The sequence below is a fragment of the Bubalus bubalis genome, chromosome 2, assembly GCF_019923935.1.
Source record: "Bubalus bubalis isolate 160015118507 breed Murrah chromosome 2, NDDB_SH_1, whole genome shotgun sequence".
NCBI classification, from domain to species: Eukaryota; Metazoa; Chordata; class Mammalia; order Artiodactyla; family Bovidae; genus Bubalus; species Bubalus bubalis.
Window position 1 is genome coordinate 142,226,305 of NC_059158.1, and position 18,189 is coordinate 142,244,493.

General features: G+C 40.7%; 1 protein-coding gene across 1 annotated transcript in view; it reads right to left on the reverse strand.

Moving 5' to 3' along the window:
• C2CD6 (C2 calcium dependent domain containing 6) overlaps positions 1–18,189 on the reverse strand; it is a 137,852-nt gene that overhangs the window by 57,214 nt on the left and 62,449 nt on the right. The gene's annotated exons all lie outside the window — the stretch shown is intronic.

Below are 18,189 nucleotides of genomic sequence, written 5' to 3' on the forward strand. Positions count from 1 at the left end.
CGAAGACAGCCCAAGAGACCTCTGGGACAACATTAAATGCACCAATATTTGCATTATAGGGGTCCCAGAAGGAGAAGAAAGAGAGGGAGGACCTGAGAAAATATTTGAAGAGATAATAGCTGAAAACTTCCCTAACATGGGGAAGGACATACTCAACCAAGTACAGAAAGCACAGAGAGTTCCAGGCAGGAAAACTTCAAGGAGGAACACATGGAGACACATAGCAATCAAACTGACAAAAATTAAAGACACAAATAAAAGTATTAAAAGCAACGAGGGGAAAACAACAACATACAAGGAAACTCTCATCAGGTTATCAACTGATTTCTCAACAGAAAACTCAAGCCAGAAGGAAATGACATGATATATTTAAAGTGATGAAAAGGAAGAAACTTACAACCAAGAATACTCTACCCAGCAGGACTCTCATTCAGATTTGAGGGAGAAATCAAAAATTTTCCAGACAAGCAAAAGTTAAGAGAATTCAGTAGATATTGCTTTTTCTCTCCAAAGCTCCAGATGTGTTTCTAATGAGCAGCCATGTTTAAAAACCACTGGACTATATGATGATCTTTTACTTTTATCCAGTTTGTTTCACTTTTTCCATTTCATATTCAGTGCTCCCATTTCATTTAGTTTGTTTTCCAACTCTCCATCTCTTCTTTTTCTTTTTGATGTTCATCAAGGCTTTATCAAGTGTATTAGAAAAGCTTTGCATATATATATATAAATAGTGTGTACAATATATATATGTTTTAGAAAACTTATCAACTTTAGCCTAACTAAAAAATTTATGACATTTTGATTCCACTTGTTTGACTGGTATGAATAGAATGCTAGATTTCTAATTTAAAAAATTATATATGCAACAAGCAACAGAGGTTTACTATATACCACAGGGAACTATAGTCATTATCTTGTAATAAGCTATAATGGAAAATAATATGAAAAATAATATATATGTGTGTGTAATATATATATGTGTAAGTATAATATATATACATATATATAATATATACATGTGTATGTGTATAAAACTGAATCACCTTGCTGTACACCTGAAACATTGTTAGTCAACTATACTTCAATAAAATATACATTAATAAAAAAAATAAAAGGGGGCAAAGGACCTGAATAGACATTCTTTCAAAGAAGACATTCACAGTCAACAGGGGAAGTGCTCCAATTACTAATTTCATGCTCCAATATTAAAAAGTACTCCAATTACTAATCAACTACAAATCATCAAGGAAATGCAAATCAAAACCACAAGATCACCTCATAACTGTTCAGTTCAGTTTAGTTCAGTCGCTCAGTTGTGTCCAACTCTCTGTGACCCCATGGACTGCAGCATGCTAGGCCTCCCTGTCCATAACCAACTCCCAGAGTTTACTCAAACTTATGTCCATGGAGTCGGTGATGCCATCCAACCATCTCATCCTCTGTTGTCCCCTTCTCCTCATGCCTTCAATCTTTCCCAGCATCAGGGTCTTTTCCAATAAGTCAGATCTTCGCATCAGGTGGCCAAAGTATAGGAGTTTCAGCTTCAACATCAGTCCTTCCAATGATTATTCAGGCCTGACTCCCTTTAGGGTGGACTGGTTTGATCTCCTTGCAGTCCAAGGGACTCTCAAGAGTTTCTCCAACACCACAGATCAAAAGAATCAATTCTTCGGCACTCAGCTTTCTTTACACTCCAACTCTCACATCCATACATGACCACTGGAAAAACCATAGCCTTGACTAGATGGACCTTTGTTGGCAAAGTAATGTCTCTGCTTTTGAATATGCTGTCTAGGTTGGTCATAACTTTTCTTCCAAGGAGTAAGCATTTTTTAATGTCATAGCTGCAGTCACCGTCTGCAGTGCTTTTGGAGCCCCCCAAAATAAAGTCAGCCACTGTTTCCACTGTTTCCACTGTTTCCCCATCTATTTTCCATGAAGTGATGGGACCAGATGCCATGATCTTCGTTTTCTGAAAGTTGAGCTTTAAGCCAACTTTTTCACTCTCCTCTTTCACTTTCATTAAGAGGCTCTTTAGTTCTTTGCTTTCTGCTGTAAGGGTGGTGTCATCTGCATATCTGAGGTTATTGATATTTCTCCTGGCAATCTTGATTCCAGCTTGTGCTTCCTCCAGCCCAACATTTCTCATGATATACTCTGCATATAAGTCAAATAAGCAGGGTGACAATTACAGCCTTGACGTGCTCCTTTTCCTATTTGGAACCAGTTTGTTGTTCCATGTCCAGTTCTAACTGTTGCTTCCTGACCTGCATACAGATTTGTGCACATCAGGATCCAGGGACCCCACAGAGACAGGGGGGCTCTGAGTGCAGCATATTTGGGCATGGCATAAGCCCTTTTGGAGGAGGTCGCCATTAACCCCACCATAGAGCTACCAGAACTTACACAGGACTGGGAAATAGACTCTTGAAGGGCACAAACAGAACATTGTGTGCACCAGGACCTAGGAGAAAGGAGCAGTGACCTCACTAGAGACTGACCCAGACTGCCTGTGAGGGTCTAGGAGTCTCCAGTGGAGGAATGGGTTGGTAGTGGCCTGCTGCAGGGTTGGGGGCATTGAGTGTAGCAGAACATGCATGGGCTCTTTCGAAGGAGATTGCCATTATCTTCATTACCTCCACCATAGTTTCAGTTCAGGTCAGTTCAGTCGTTTAGTCGTGTCCGACTCTTTGCGACCCCATGAATCGCAGCACACCATGCCTCCTTGTCCATCACCAACTCCCGGAGTTCACTCAGACTCACGTCCATCGAGTCAGTGATGCCATCCAGCCATCTAATCCTCTGTCGTCCCCTTCTCCTCCTGCCCCCAATCCCTGCCAGCATCACAGTCTTTTCCAATGAGTCAACTCTTTGCATCAGGTGGGCAAAGTTCTGGAGTTTCAGCTTTAGCATCATTCCCTCCAAAGAAATCCCAGGGCTGATCTCCTTCAGAATGGACTGGTTGGATCTCCTTGCAGTCCAAGGGACTCTCAAGAGTCTTCTCCAACACCACAGTTCAAAAGCATCAATTCTTCGGCGCTCAGCTTTCTTCACAGTCCAACTCTCACATCCATACATGACCACTGGAAAAACCATAGCCTTGACTAGACAGACCTTTGTTGGCAAAGTGATGTCTCTGCTTTTGAATATGCTATCTAGGTTGGTCATAACTTTTCTTCCAAGGAGTAAGTGTCTTTTAATTTTATGGCTGCAGTCACCATCTGTAGTGATTTTGGAGCCCAGAAAAACAAAGTCTGACACTGTTTCCACTGTTTCCCCATCTATTTCCCATGAAGTGATGGGACCAGATGCCATGATCTTCGTTTTCTGAAGGTTGAGCTTTAAGCCAACTTTTTCACTCTTCACTTTCACTTTCATCAAGAGGCTTTTTAGTTCCTCTTCACTTTCTGCCATAAGGGTGGTGTCATCTGCATATCTGAGGTTGTTGATATTTCTCCCGGCAATCTTGATGCCAGCTTGTGCTTCTTCCAGCCCAGCGTTTCTCATGAGGTACTCTGCATACAAGTTAAATAAGCAGGGTGACAATATACAGCCTTGACATACTCCTTTTCCTATTTGGAACTAGTTTGTTGTTCCATGTCCAGTTCTAACTGTTGCTTCCTGACCTGCATATAGGTTTCTCAAGAGGCAGCTCAGGTGGTCTGGTATTCCCATCTCTTGAAGAATTTTCCACAGTTTCTTGTGATCCACACAGTCAAAGGCTTTGGCATAGTCAATAAAGCAGAAATAGACGTTTTTCTGGAACTCTCTTTCTTTTTTCATGATCCAGTGGATGTTGGCAATTTGATCTCTGGTTCCTCTGCCTTTTCTAAAACCAGCTTGAACATCTGGAAGTTCACAGTTCACATATTGCTGAAGCCTGGCTTGGAGAATTTTGAGCATTACTTTACTAGCATGTGAGATGAGTGCAATTGTGTGGTAGTTTGAACATTCTTTGCCATTGCCTTTCTTTGGGATTGGAATGAAAACGGACCTTTTCCAGTCCTGTGGCCACTGCTGAGTTTTCCAAATTTGCTGGCATATTGAGTGCAGCACTTTCACAGCATCATCTTTCAGGATTTGAAGTAGCTCAACTGGAATTCCATCACCTCCACTAGCTTTGTTCGTAGTGATGCTTTCTAAGGCCCACTTGACTTCACATTCTAGGATGTCTGGCTCTAGGTGCGTGATCACACTATCGTGATTATCTTGGTCGTGAAGATCTTTTTTTTTTTTTTAAACTTTACAAAATTGTATTAGTTTTGCCAAATATCAGAATGAATCTGCCACAGGTATACATGTGTTCTTCCGTGTATTCTTGCCACCTCTTCTTAATATCTTCTGCTTCTGTTAGGTCCATACCATTTCTGTCCTTTATCAAGCCCATCTTTGCATGAAATATTCCCTTGGTATCTCTAATTTTCTTGAAGAGATCTCTAGTTTTTCCCATTCTGTTATTTTCCTCTATTTCTTTGCATTGATTGCTGAGGAAGGCTTTCTTATCTCTCCTTGCTATTCTTTGGAACTCTGCATTCAGATGCTTATATCTTTTCACACTATGGGGCCACCATAGTTTGGCCCCAGTTAAATAGCAGGGAGGGAACACAGCTCCATCCATCAACAGAAAATTGGATTAAAGATTTAATGAGCATGTCCCTGCCCATCAGAACAAGACCCAGTTTCCCCCTCAGTGTCTCTCCCATCAGGAATCTTCCATAAGCCTCTTATCCTTCTCCATCAGAGGGCAGACAGACTGAAAACCACAATCATAACTGTTAGACTGTCTCTTATTAAAAAGACAAGAGTTCACACATTTTTCAAGGAGGTAAAGAAAAGGGATTCCTTATGCAATGTTGGTAAGAATGTAAATTGATAACAACTACTATGAAAAACCGGAGAAGGCAATGGCACCCCACTCCAGTACTCTTGCCTGGAAAATCCCATGGACGGAAGAGCCTGGTAGCCTGCAGTCCATGGGTCGCTCAGAGTCGGACACGACTGAGCGACTTCACTTTCACTTTTCACTTTCATGCATTGGAGAAGGAAATGCCATCCATTCCAGTGTTCTTGCCTGGAGAATCCCAGGGACGGGGGAGCCTGGTGGGCTGCCGTCTGTGGGGTTGCACAGAGTCAGACACAACTGAAGTGACTTAGCAACTATGAAAAACAGTATGGATATTCCTCAAGAAGTTAAAAGTAGAGTTATATGATCCAGCATTCCCACTGCTGGGCATATACCAGAATTTATAACAATATATCAAAGAAATATCTGCACTTTAATGTTCACTGCAGCATTATTCACAATAGCCAAGGTATGGAAACTACCTATATGTCTATAGAAAGATGAATGGGTAAAGATGTGGTATCTATCTCAAAAGAATATTATTCAGCTGTGAAAAATAAGGATATAATGCCACTTGTGACAACGTGGATGAAATCTGAAGGCATTATGTTAAGTGAAATAAGTCAGATAGAGAAAAATACTGTAGATCTCATTTGTAGTTAAATCTTTAAAAAAAAAAAAAAAAGGCCAAACTTGTAGAAACAGAAAGTAGAATGGTAGTTACCAGCAGCTAGGGTTTAAGGGATAGGGAAATGCTGGTCAAAGGGTTCAAGACTTATAAGATGGAAAATATTCTAGAGTATAGCACATAAGTTCTGCATACAGCATAGTTACTATAGTTATTAACAGTAATATTGCATTTTATACTTGGCATCTGCTAAAAGAGTAAATCTTAAGTTTTCTCACTACACACACATGCAGGCAACTCTGGAAGGTGATGGATATATTAATTAACCTGATGATGATAATTATTTCACAAGGTATCCTTATATCAAATCATCACACTGTATACACGTTGTGCTGTGCTTAGTTGCTTAGTCATATCCGACTTTTTGGACCCCTTGGACGGTAACCCATCAGCCTCCTCTGTCCATGGGGATTCTCCAGGCAAGAATAATTGAGTGGGTTGCCATGCCCTCTTCCAGGGGATCTTCCCAACACAGGGATCAAACGCAGATCTCCCTCATTGCAGGCAGATTCTTTACCATCTGAGCCACCAGGGAAGCCTGTATACATGTTAAATATATACAATTTTGTTTGTTAATGAAATCTCAGTAAACCTTGAGGAAAACATTATCATACTTAATGGTGTAATGATGAAAATATTCTAGATCTTCATATAGTGAAATACACATTATCAAAACTCATTGAACTGTCCATATAAAATTGGGTACATTTCATGGTATGTAAATGTTATGGGTTGACTTTGTCTCCTAAAAAGATTTGAGACACAAAGTCCCTCAAAAAAGTTCAAAGTCCCAATAGCTCAGGATGTACCCTTACTTAAAAATAGTTATTGCAAATATAATAAATTAAGATGAGGTCCTATCGAAATAGGCTGGAACCTTAATTGAACATTTCTGATATCTTCATAAAAGGAGACACACACAAGGAGAAGATGACCATGTGATGACAGAGGCAGAGAGTGGCAGTATATGGTTATAAGCCAAGGAATACTAAAGATTGCTGGCCAATACCAGAAGCTAGAAGCACCAAGGAAGCATTCTCCCCTACAGGGTTCAGAGAGAGCCAGACCTTGCTGACACCTTTGTTTCAAACTTGTAGTCTCCATAACTGTGGGACAATAAATTTCTGTTGTTTTAAGGTACCTATTTGTTTGTGGATCATGACAAACTGTGCAAAGCTCTTAGAGAGATGGGAATACCAGACCATCTTACCTGTCTCCCTGAGAAACCTGTATGCGGGTCAGAAAACAACAGTTAGAACACTGTATGGAACAACTGACTGGCTCAAGATCAAGAAAGGAGTTATGACAGGGTTGTCTGCTGTCACCCTATTTGTTTAACCTATATGCTTAGTGCATCATGAGAAATGCCGGGCTGGATGAGTTACAAGTTGGAATCAAGACAGGTGGGAGAAACAACAACAACCTCAGATATGCAGATGATACCACTCTAATCACTACTACTACTCTGGCAGCAAAGGAAGAGGAAGAGGAACTAAAGAACCTCTTAATTAGGGTGAAGGAGGAGAGTGAAAGAGCCGGCTTAAGACTAAATATTAAAAAAAAACACTAAGATCATGGCATCTGGCCCCATTACTTCATGGCAAATAGAGGGGGGTGGGGAAGGTGGAAGTAGTGACAGACTTCCTCTTCTTGGGCTCCAAAATCACTGTGGACAGTGATTGCAATCATGAAATCAGAAGACGGCTGCTTCTTGGCAGGAAAGATATGACAAACCTAGACAGTGTACTGAAAAGCAGAGACATTACTCTGCTGACAAAGGTCTGTTTAGTGAAGGCTATGGTCTTCACAGTGGTCATGTACGGTTGTGAGAGCTGGACTATAAAGAAGGCAGAATGACAAAGAACTGATGCCTTTAGACTGTGGTGCTGGAGAAGACTCCTGAAAGTCCCCTGGACAGCAAGGAGATCAAAACAGTCAATCTTAAGGGAGATCAACACTGAATATTCACTGGAAGGATGCTGAAGCTCCAGTATTTTGGTCATCTGAGGCAAACAGACTTGGAAAAGTCCCTGATGCTGGGAAAGACTGAGGACAGAAGGAGAAGAGGGTATCAAGGGATGAGATGGCTGGATGGCATCACTGATGCAATGAATGTGAACTTGAGCAAACTCCAGGAGATGGTGAGGGACAGGAAGGCCTGGCATGCTGCAGTCCATGAGGCTGCAAAGAATTGGACATGACTGCGCGACTGAACAACAACAACAACAACAACAATGGCATCCCTAGGAAAATAAGAGAAATTAATAAGGTATAATTAGTAAAATCATAATTAGGAAATTATTATAGTAATACCTCAATAAAGTTTATAGAAAACAAAAGAAAAAGAGAGAAAAGTACCATAAGATTTCACATTGATAAAATTAATAGTCCAAGAGTATCAAAATGTTATTCAGAAAATATCTATAGGAAAAGTTACACACTATAGGTAAGAGGTAAACTGGTACCACCATCTTAACATTGTACAGGAAGTGGTGACCAAAACCATCCCCAAGAAAAGAAATGCAAATAGGCAAAGTGGTTGTCTGAGGAGGCCTTACAAACAGCTGAGAAAAGAGAAGCAAAAGGCATGGAAACATGTATAATATCATACAAGAAACAAATTTCCAGTCCAGGTTCGATACAGGATCCTTGGGTTTGGTGCACTGGGATGACCCGGAGGGATGGTACGGGGAGGGAGGTGGGAGGGGGGTTCAGGATGGGGAACATGTGTATGCCCGTGGAGGATTCACGTTGATGTGTGGCAGAACCAATACAGTATTGTAAAGTAATTAGCCTCCAATTAAAATAAATAAATTTAAATTTTAAAAAACAGGAAAAAAATAAAGGTCAACAGGGGAAAAAAAAAAAAGGCAAAGGAGAAAGGGAAAGATATACCCAACTGAATGCAGAGTACCAGAGAACAGCAAAGAGAGATAAGAAAGCTTTCTTAAGTGAACAATGCAAAGAAATAGAGGGAAACAATAAAATGGGAAAAACTAGAGATCTCTTCAAGAAAACTGGAGATACCAAGGGAATATTTCATGAAAAGAAGACCACGATAAAGGACAGAAATGGCAAGGATATAACAGAAGCAGAAGAGATAAAGAAGAGGTGGCAAGAATACACAGAAGAATGATACAAAAAAGGTCTTAATCACTCAGATAACCACGATGGTGTGGTCACTCACTTAGAGCCAGACATCCTCAAGTATGAAGTCAAGTGGGCTTTTTAGGAAGCATTACTATGAACAAAGCTCATGGAGGTGATGGAATTTCAGCTGAGCTATTTCAAACCCTAAAGGATGATGCTGTTAAACTGCTGCACTCAATATGCTAGCAAATTTGAAAAACTCAGCAGTAGCCAGGACTGGAAAAGTCCATTTTCATTCCAATCCCAAAGAATGGCAATGCCAAAGAACATTTAAACTACCATACAACTATGCTCATTTCACATGTGAGCAAGATAATGCTTAAAGTCCTTCAAGCTAGGTTTCAACAGTATGTGAATTGAGAAATTCCAGATGTACAAGCTGGATTTAGAAAAGGCAGAGGAAGCAAAGATCAAATCGTCAACATATGCTGGATCATTGAAAAAGCAAGGGAATTAAAAAAAATCTATTTCTGATCAATGCAAAGAAATAGAGGAAAACAATAGAATGGGAAAGACTTAGAGATCTCTTCAAGAAAATTAGAGATACAAAGGGAACATTTCATGCAAAGATGGGCTTGATAAAGGACAGAAATGGTATGGACCTAACAGAAGCAGAAGATATTAAGAAAAGATGGCAAGAATACACAGAAGAACTGTACAAAAAAGATCTTCATAACCAAGATAATCACGATGGTGTCATCACTCACCTACAGCCAGACATCCTGGAATGTGAAGTCAAGTGGGCCTTAGAAAGCATCACTACGAACAAAGCTAGTGGAGGTGATGGAATTCCAGTTGAGCTACTTCAAATCCTGAAAGATGATGCTGTGAAAGTGCTGCACTCAATATGCCAGCAAATTTGGAAAACTCAGCAGTGGCCACAGGACTGGGAAAGGTCCGTTTTCATTCCAATCCCAAAGAAAGGCAATGCCAAAGAATGCTCAAACTACCACACAATTGCACTCATCTCACATGCTAGTAAAGTAATGCCCAAAATTCTCCAAGCCAGGCTTCAGCAATATGTGAACTGTGAACTTCCAGATGTTCAAGCTGGTTTTAGAAAAGGCAGAGGAACCAGAGATCAAATTGCCAACATCCTCTGGATCATGGGAAAAGCAAGAGAGATCCAGAAAAACATCCATTTCTGCTTTATTGACTATGCCAAAGCCTTTGACTGTGTGGATCACAAGAAACTGTGGAAAATTCTTCAAGAGATGGGAATACCAGACCACCTGAGCTGCCTCTTGAGAAACCTATATGCAGGTCAGGAAGCAACAGTTAGAACTGGACATGGAACAACAGACTGGTTCCAAATAGGAAAAGGAGTACGTCAAGGCTGTATATTGTCACCCTGCTTATTTAACTTGTATGCAGAGTACATCATGAGAAACGCTGGGCTGGAAGAAGCACAAGCTGGAATCAAGATTGCCGGGAGAAATATTAATAATCCCAGATATGCAGATGACACCACCCTTATGGTAGAAAGTGAAGAGGAACTAAAAAGCCTCTTGATGAAAGTGAAAATGGAGAGTGAAAAAGTTGGCTTAAAGCTCAACATTCAGAAAACGAAGACGATGGCATCCGGTCCCATCACTTCATGGGAAACAGATGGGGAAACAGTGGAAACAGTGTCAGACTTTATTTTTTGGGGCTCCAAAATCACTGCAGATGGTGAATGCAGCCATGAAATTAAAAGATGCTTACTCCTTGGAAGGAAAGTTATGACCAACCTAGATAGCATATTGAAAAGCAGAGACATCACTTTGCCAACAAAGGTCCATCTAGTCAAGGCTATGGTTTTTCCTGTGGTCATGTATGGATGTGAGAGTTGGACTGTGAAGAAGGCTGAGTGCCGAAGAATTGATGCTTTTGAACTGTGGTGTTGGAGAAGACTCTTGAGAGTCCCTTGGACTGCAAGGAGATCCAACCAGTCCATTCTGAAGGAGATCAGCCCTGGGATTTCTTTGGAAGGAATGATGCTAAAGTGGAAACTCCAGTACTTTACCCACCTGATGCGAAGAGCTGACTCATTGGAAAAGACTCTGATGCTGGGAGGGATTGGGGGCAGGAGGAGAAGGGGATGACAGAGGATGAGATGGCTGGATGGCATCACCGACTCAATGGACATGAGTTTGAGTAAACTCCAGGAGTTGGTGATAGACAGGGAGGCCTGGCGTGCTGCGATTCACGGGGTCGCAAAGAGTCGGACACGACTGAGCAACTGAACTGAACTGAACTACACTAAAGCCTTTGACTGTGTGGATCATAACAAACTGGAAAATTCTTCAAGAGACAGGAATACCAGAACACCTTACCTGTCTCCTGAGAACCCTGTGCAGGCCAAGAAGCAACAGAATGGGACATGGAACAACAGAGTAGTTCAAAATTTGGAAAGGAGTACGTCATGGCTATATATGGTCACTCTGCTTATCCAACTGATATGCAGAGTACATCACATGAAATACTGGGCTGGTTGGTTCACAAGCTGGATGCAAGATTGCTGGGAGAAATATCAACAACCTCAGAAATACAGATGATACCACTCTAATGGCAGAAAGGGAAGAGGAACTAAAGAGCGTCTTGATGAGGGTGAAAGAGGGGAGTGAAAAAGCTGTCTTAAAACTCAAAATTCAAAAAATGAAAATCATGACATCCAGTCTCATCATTTCCTGGCAAATAGAAGGGGAAAAAGTAGAAACAGTGACAGATTTTATTTTCTTGGGCTCCAAAATCACTGCAGATGGTGACTGCAGCCATGGAATTAAAAGACACTTGCTCCTTGGAAGAAAAGCTATGACACACATAGGCAGCATAAAAAAAGCAGAGACATTACTTTGTCGACAAAGGTCAGTCTAGTCAAAGCTATGGTTTTTGCAGTAGTCATGTACAGATATGAGAGTTGAACCGTAAAGAAGGCTGAGCACCAAAGAATAGATGCTTTTTGAATTGGGGTGCTGGAGAAGACTCTTGAGAATCTCTTGGACAGCAAGGAGATCAAAATAGTCAATTCTAAAGAAAATCAACCCTGAATATTTATTGGAAGGACTGATGCTGAAGCTGAAGCTCCAATACTTTGGCCACCTGATGCAAAGAGCCGACTCACTGCATAAGACCCTGATGGTAGGAAAGATTGAAGGCAAAAGGAGAAGGGGGAAACAGAGGATGAGATGGTTGGATGACATCACCAACTCAGTGGACATGAGTCTGAGCAAACTCCGGGAGATAGTAAAGGACAGGGAAGCCTGGCAAGCTGCAGTCAATGCAGTTGCAAAGAGTCGGACATGACTTAGCGTCTGAAAAACAAGAACAACCATCTTGGTAAACAATGTGGCTAACTGGGTATATTATCTATTTAGGAATCAGCAATTTCAACTCTATGTATACACCCCAGAGAGTTGCATGCCACAATAATGTTTATATTAATAACAGCATGTTTATAACAGATGACTGACTGAGCAAGCACACACACACAATAAATAACATTCACACAACATTTAAATTGTATTCCAGTCAATCGGCTATTTTATAGCAAGGAAAATTACTTAGCTACATTACATCCATCAAAAATATGATTGAATCTCACAAATTCGATGTTAAAAATAATAAGCAATAATTTAATAAGTTTTTGCATAACTTTGTCATTTGGGAATGTAAAAATAATCAGTAAAACTACAAAGGAGGGAAATGTTATCACGACAGTCAAGACAGTGCTTATCTCTGGAGAGGATGTAATGGGACTGTCATCAGGAAAGAGCACGTGGTTGAGGAAGTACTTTTCATGTAACTGCGCTGTTTTATTTCTTGACCTAGGTAGAGATTACAATGGTTGTTGCTTTATAATTACTCATTAAAATGCTCATATTTTATGTACTTTTCTGTATGTGTACTTCAGTATAAGACAAATATATTGTAAAGGGAGTGATGAAAAAGTGTAATGGGTTCTTAGAAGAGATTAATAACAAGTATTAGGACACTGACAGTACTAATTTTAGAAGCAGCAGCAAGTTTAGGAAGTGTTTTTTGTTGTTTTTTTTTTCCTATTCAGGAAGGAAAGTGATTTAGTTGAACTTAGGGAAATGTTTAGCAGTCGCTGAAAAGAATTTTACTAATATTTCATTAAAACCCAGAAATTATTTATTGAAGCTGCATTTGAACTACAGAAACTTCCAGGTAAAATGGGATAATAAGCCTTTGCACTAATATCTAATGAAACAAAATATATAAACTCTGACGAGGTACCACCTCACTCTAGTCAGAATGGCCATCATGAAAAAGCCTACAAAGAACAAATGGTGGAGAGGATGTGGTAAAAAGGAAACCCTCCTACACTGTTGGTGGGAATGTAAATTGGTGCAGCCACTATGGAGAACAGTATGTGGGTTCCTTAAAAAACTAAAAATAGAACTTACATTTGACACAGGAATCACACTCCTGGGCATACACCCGGAGGACACAATAATTCCAAAAGATACATGCACCCCCATGCTCACTACAGCACTATTTACAATAGCCAGGACGTACAAACAACCTAAATGTCCATCAACAGAGGAATGGATACAGAAGATGTGGCACATATATACTATGGAATATCACTCAGCCATTAAAAGGAATGAAACTGTGCCATGTTCAGAGATGTGGATGGACCTAAAGACTGTCAAACAGAGTGAAGTCAGTCAGAAAAAGAAAAATATTGCATATTAAAGCATACATGTGGAATCTAGGAAAATGGAACAGATGAACCTATTTGCAAAGCAGGAATAGAGACACAGACATAGAGAACAAATGTATGGACTCCAATGGGGAGAGGGGGAAGGTGGGATGAATTGGGAGATTGGTATTGACACTACAATGAGAACCTACTGTATAGCAGAGAATTCAACTCAGTGTTCTGTGGTGACCTAAATGGGAAGGAAATCAAAAAAGAGTGGATATATGTATACACTCAGCTGATTCACTTTTCTGTACACCTGAAACTAACACAACATTGTAAAGAAACTATATGCCAATAAAATTTTTTTTGAAAGAAAGAAATAACATACAACTTAAAAAAAATTCTTTCCACTGAGATAACCTCTCAGGTTTTCCTTTGAATTTAGATTTTGCTATTGCTGTTATACTTTCAGCTGAATTTTATACCAACCCATGAGACTAGTTGGGCCCCACCATATGGCCCCACCATAAGAGCCACCAAGCAGACGACCCACAAACTGCAGAAAAATTATTCCAAAGAAATTCTTGCACTGTTAAGAAAGTTCTAGAACCCACAACAGATTTTCCAACCTGGGGATATGGCAAAGGGATGGAGAACCCCCAGGAATTTGACTTTGGAGGCCAGTGGGATTTCATTACAGAACTTGCACAGGACTAGGGAAACAGACTCTTGGGGGCACAAACAAAATCTTATGTGCACCAGGGCCCAGGAGAAAGGAGCAATGTTCCCATAAGAGACTGAGCCAGACTTGCCTATAAGTGTCCAGGAGTCTCCGGCAAAGGTGTGGGTCAATAGTGGCCTGCTGCAGGGTCAGGGGCACTGAATAGCCCCTGTAGCCATAAGTCCTTTTGAAGAAGGTCACCATTGCTGGCATTACTCCTACAAAGTTTGGCCTCAGGCCAAACACCCACCCATCAACAGAAAATTGGATCAAAGATTTACTGAGCATAGCCTAGTAAACTAAGACCATGGCATCCAGTCCCATTACTTCATGGCAAATAGATGGGAAAACAATGGAAACACTGAGAGACCTTATTTTGGGGGCTCCAAAATCACTGCAGATGGCGACTGCAGCCATGAAATTAAAAGACGCTTACTCCTTGGAAGGGAAGTTATGACCAACCTAGACAGCATATCAAAAAGCAGAGACATTACTTTGCCAAGAAAGATCCATCTAGTCAAGGCTAAGGTTTTTCCAGTAGTCATGTACGGATGTGAGAGTTGGACTATAAAGAAAGCTGAGCGCTTAAGAATTGATGCTTTTAAAACTGTGGTGTTGGAGAAGATTCTTGAGAGTCTCTTGGAGAGACTCTCAAGAGATTCAACCAGTCCATCCTAAAGGAAATCAGTCCTGAATATTCATTGGAAGGACTGATGCTGAAGCTGAAACTCCAATATTTTGGCCACCTGATGTGAAGAACTGATTCACTGGAAAAGACCCTGATGCTTGCAAAGATTGAAGTCAGGAGGAGGAGGGAACAGAGGATGAGAATGTTGGATGGCATCACCAACTCGATGGACATGAGTTTGAGTAAGCTCCAGGAGTTAGAGATGGACAAGGAAGCCTGGCATGCTGTTGTCCACAGGGTCGCAAAGAGTCAGACATGACTGAGAGACTGAACTGAGCATGGCCCCACCCATCAGAACGAGACCCAGATTGCCCCACAGTCAGTCTCCCCCATCAGGAAGCTTCCACAAGCCTCTTATCATTATCCATCACAGGGCAAACAGAATGAAAACCACAATCACAGAAAACTAACCAACTGATTACATTGATTATAGCCCTATCAAACTCAGTGAAACTATGAGCCATGCCATGTAGGGCCACACAAGACGGATGGGTCATGGTGGAGAGTTCTGACAAAATGTGGTCTACTGGAGAAGGGAATGGCAAACCACTTCAGTATTCTTGCCTTGAGAACCCCATGAATACTATGAAAAAACAAAAATATATCACACTGAAAGATGAACTCCGCAAGTCGGTAGGCACCCAATATGCTACTGGAGAACAGTGGAGAAATAACTCCAGAAAGAATGACGTGAAAACAACACCCAGTTGTGGATGTGACTGGTGATGGAAGTAAAGTACAATGCCATAAAGAGCAATATTGCATAGGAACCTGGGATGTTAGATCCATGAATCAAAGTAAATTAGAAATGGTCAAATAGGAGATGGCAAGAGTGAACATCAACATTTTAGGAATCAGTGAACTAAAATGGACTGGAATGGGTGAATTTAATTCAGATGACCATTGTATCTACTACTGTGGACAAGAATCCCTTAGAAGAAATGGAGTAGCCTTCATAGTAACAGTGGAGTCCAAATAGCAGTACTTGGGTGCAATCTCAAAAATGACAGAATGATCTCTGTTTCCAAGGCAAACCATTCAATATCACAGTAATCCAAGTCTATGCCCCAACCACAAATGCTGAAGAATCCGAAGCTGAACAGTTCTATGATGACATACAAGACCATCTAAAACTAATACCAAAAAAAGATGTTCTTTTCATCGTAAGGTACTGGAATGCAGAAGTAGGAAGTCAAGAGATACCTGGAGTAACAGGCAAGTTTGGCCTTGGAGTACAAAATGAAGCAGGGCAAAGGCTAATAGAGTTTTGCCAAGAGAATGCACTGGGCATAGCAAACACCCATTTTGAACAACACAAGAGATAACTCTACACATACACATCACCGATATCCATTTGTATTGATGGTCAATACCAAAATCAGATTGATTATATTCTTTGCAGCCAAAGATGGAGAAGCTCTATACAGTCAGCAACAAGACCGGGAGCTGACTGTGGCTCAGATCATTAACTCCTTATTGCCAAATTCAGACTTAAATTGAAGAAAGTAGGGAAAACCACTGAATCATTGAAGTATGACCTAAATCAAATCCCTTATGACTATACAGAGAAAGTGATAAATAGATTCAAGGGATTAGATCTGATAGACAGAGTGCCTGAAAAACCATGGACGGAGGTTTGTGACATTGTACAGGAGGCAGTGACCAAGACCATCCCCAAGAAAAAGAAAGGCAAAAAGGCAAAATGGTTGTCTGAAGAGGCCTTAAAATAGCTGAGAAAACAACAGAAGTGAAAGGCAAAGGAGAAAAGGAAAGACATACCCATCTGAATGCAGAGTTCCAAAGAATAGCAAGGAGGGATAAGAAAACCTTCCTAAGTGATCAATGCAAAGAAATACAGGAAAGTGACAGAATGGGAAAGGCCTCTTCAAGAAAATGAGAGATACCAAGGGACTATTTCATGCAAAGATGGGCACAATAAAGGATGGAAATGGTAGGGACCTAACAGAAGCAGAAGATATTAAGAAGAGGTGGCAAGAATACACAACAGAACTATACAAAAAAGATCTTTACAACCCAGATAACCACGATGGTTCGTCACTCACCTAGAACCAGACATCCTGGAATGTGAAGTCAAGTGGGCCTTAGGAAGTGTCACTACAAATAAAGCTAGTGGAGGTGATGAATTCCAGCTGAGCTATTTCAAATCCTAAAAGATGATGCTGTGAAAGTGCTGCACTCAATATGCCAGCAAATTTGGAAAACTCAGCAGTGGCCACAGGACTGGAAAAGGTCAATTTTCATTCCAATCCCAAAGAAAAGTAATGCCAAAGAATGTTAACACTACTGCACAATTGCACTCATCTCACTGGCTAGCAAAATAACGCTCATAATTCTTCACCAGTGAAGCAAGAACTTTCAGATGTTCAAGCTGGATTGAGAAAAGGCCGAAAAAAGAGAGATCAAGTTGCCAACATCCATTGGAGCATCGAAAAAGCAAGAGAGTTCCAGAAAAACATCTACTTCTGTTTTACTGACTACACCAAAGTCTTTGACTAGGTGGATCATAACAAACTGTGGAAAATTCTTAAAGAGACAGGAACACCAGACCATCTTACCTGCCTCCTGAGAAATCTGTATGCAGGTCAAGAAGCAACAGTTAGAACTGAACATGGAACAGCAGACTGGCTCCAAATTGAGAAAAGGAGTACATCAAGGCTGTATATTGTCACCCTGCTTATTTAACTTCTATGCAGAGTACATCATGTGAAATGCCAGGCTGGATGAGGCACAAACTGGAATCAAGATTGCTGGGAGAAATAACAATAACCTCACATATGCAGATGACACCACCCTCATGGCAGAAAGCGAAGAACTAAAGAGCCTCTTGATGAAAGGGAAAAAGGAGAGTGAAAAAGCTGGCTTAAAACTCAACATTCAAAAAACAAAGATCATGGCATCCGGTTCCATCAATTCAAGACAAATGGATGAGAAAACAATAGAAACAGTGACAGACTTTATTTTCCTGGGCTTCAAAATCACTGCAGATGGTGACTGCAGCCATGAAATTAAAAGATGTTTGCTCCTTGGAAGAAAAGCTATGATCAACCTAGACAGAATATTAAAAAGCAGAGACATTACTTTACTGACAAAGGTCTGTCTAGTCAAAGCTATGGATTTTCCAGTAGTCACATATGGATGTGAGAGTCGGATCATAAAGAATGCTAAGTGCCAAAGAATTGATGCTTTTGAACTGTGGTGTTAGAGAAGACTCTTGAGACTCCCTTGGACAACAAGGAGATCCAACCAGTCCATCCTAAAGGAAATCAGTCCTGAATATTCATTGGAAGAACTGATGCTGAAGCTGAAGCTCCAATTCTTTGGCCACCTGATGTGAAGAACTGACTTACTAGAAAAGACCCTGATTCTAAGAAAGATTGAAGGAAGGAAGAGAAGGGGATGAAAGAGGATGAGATGGTTGGATTGC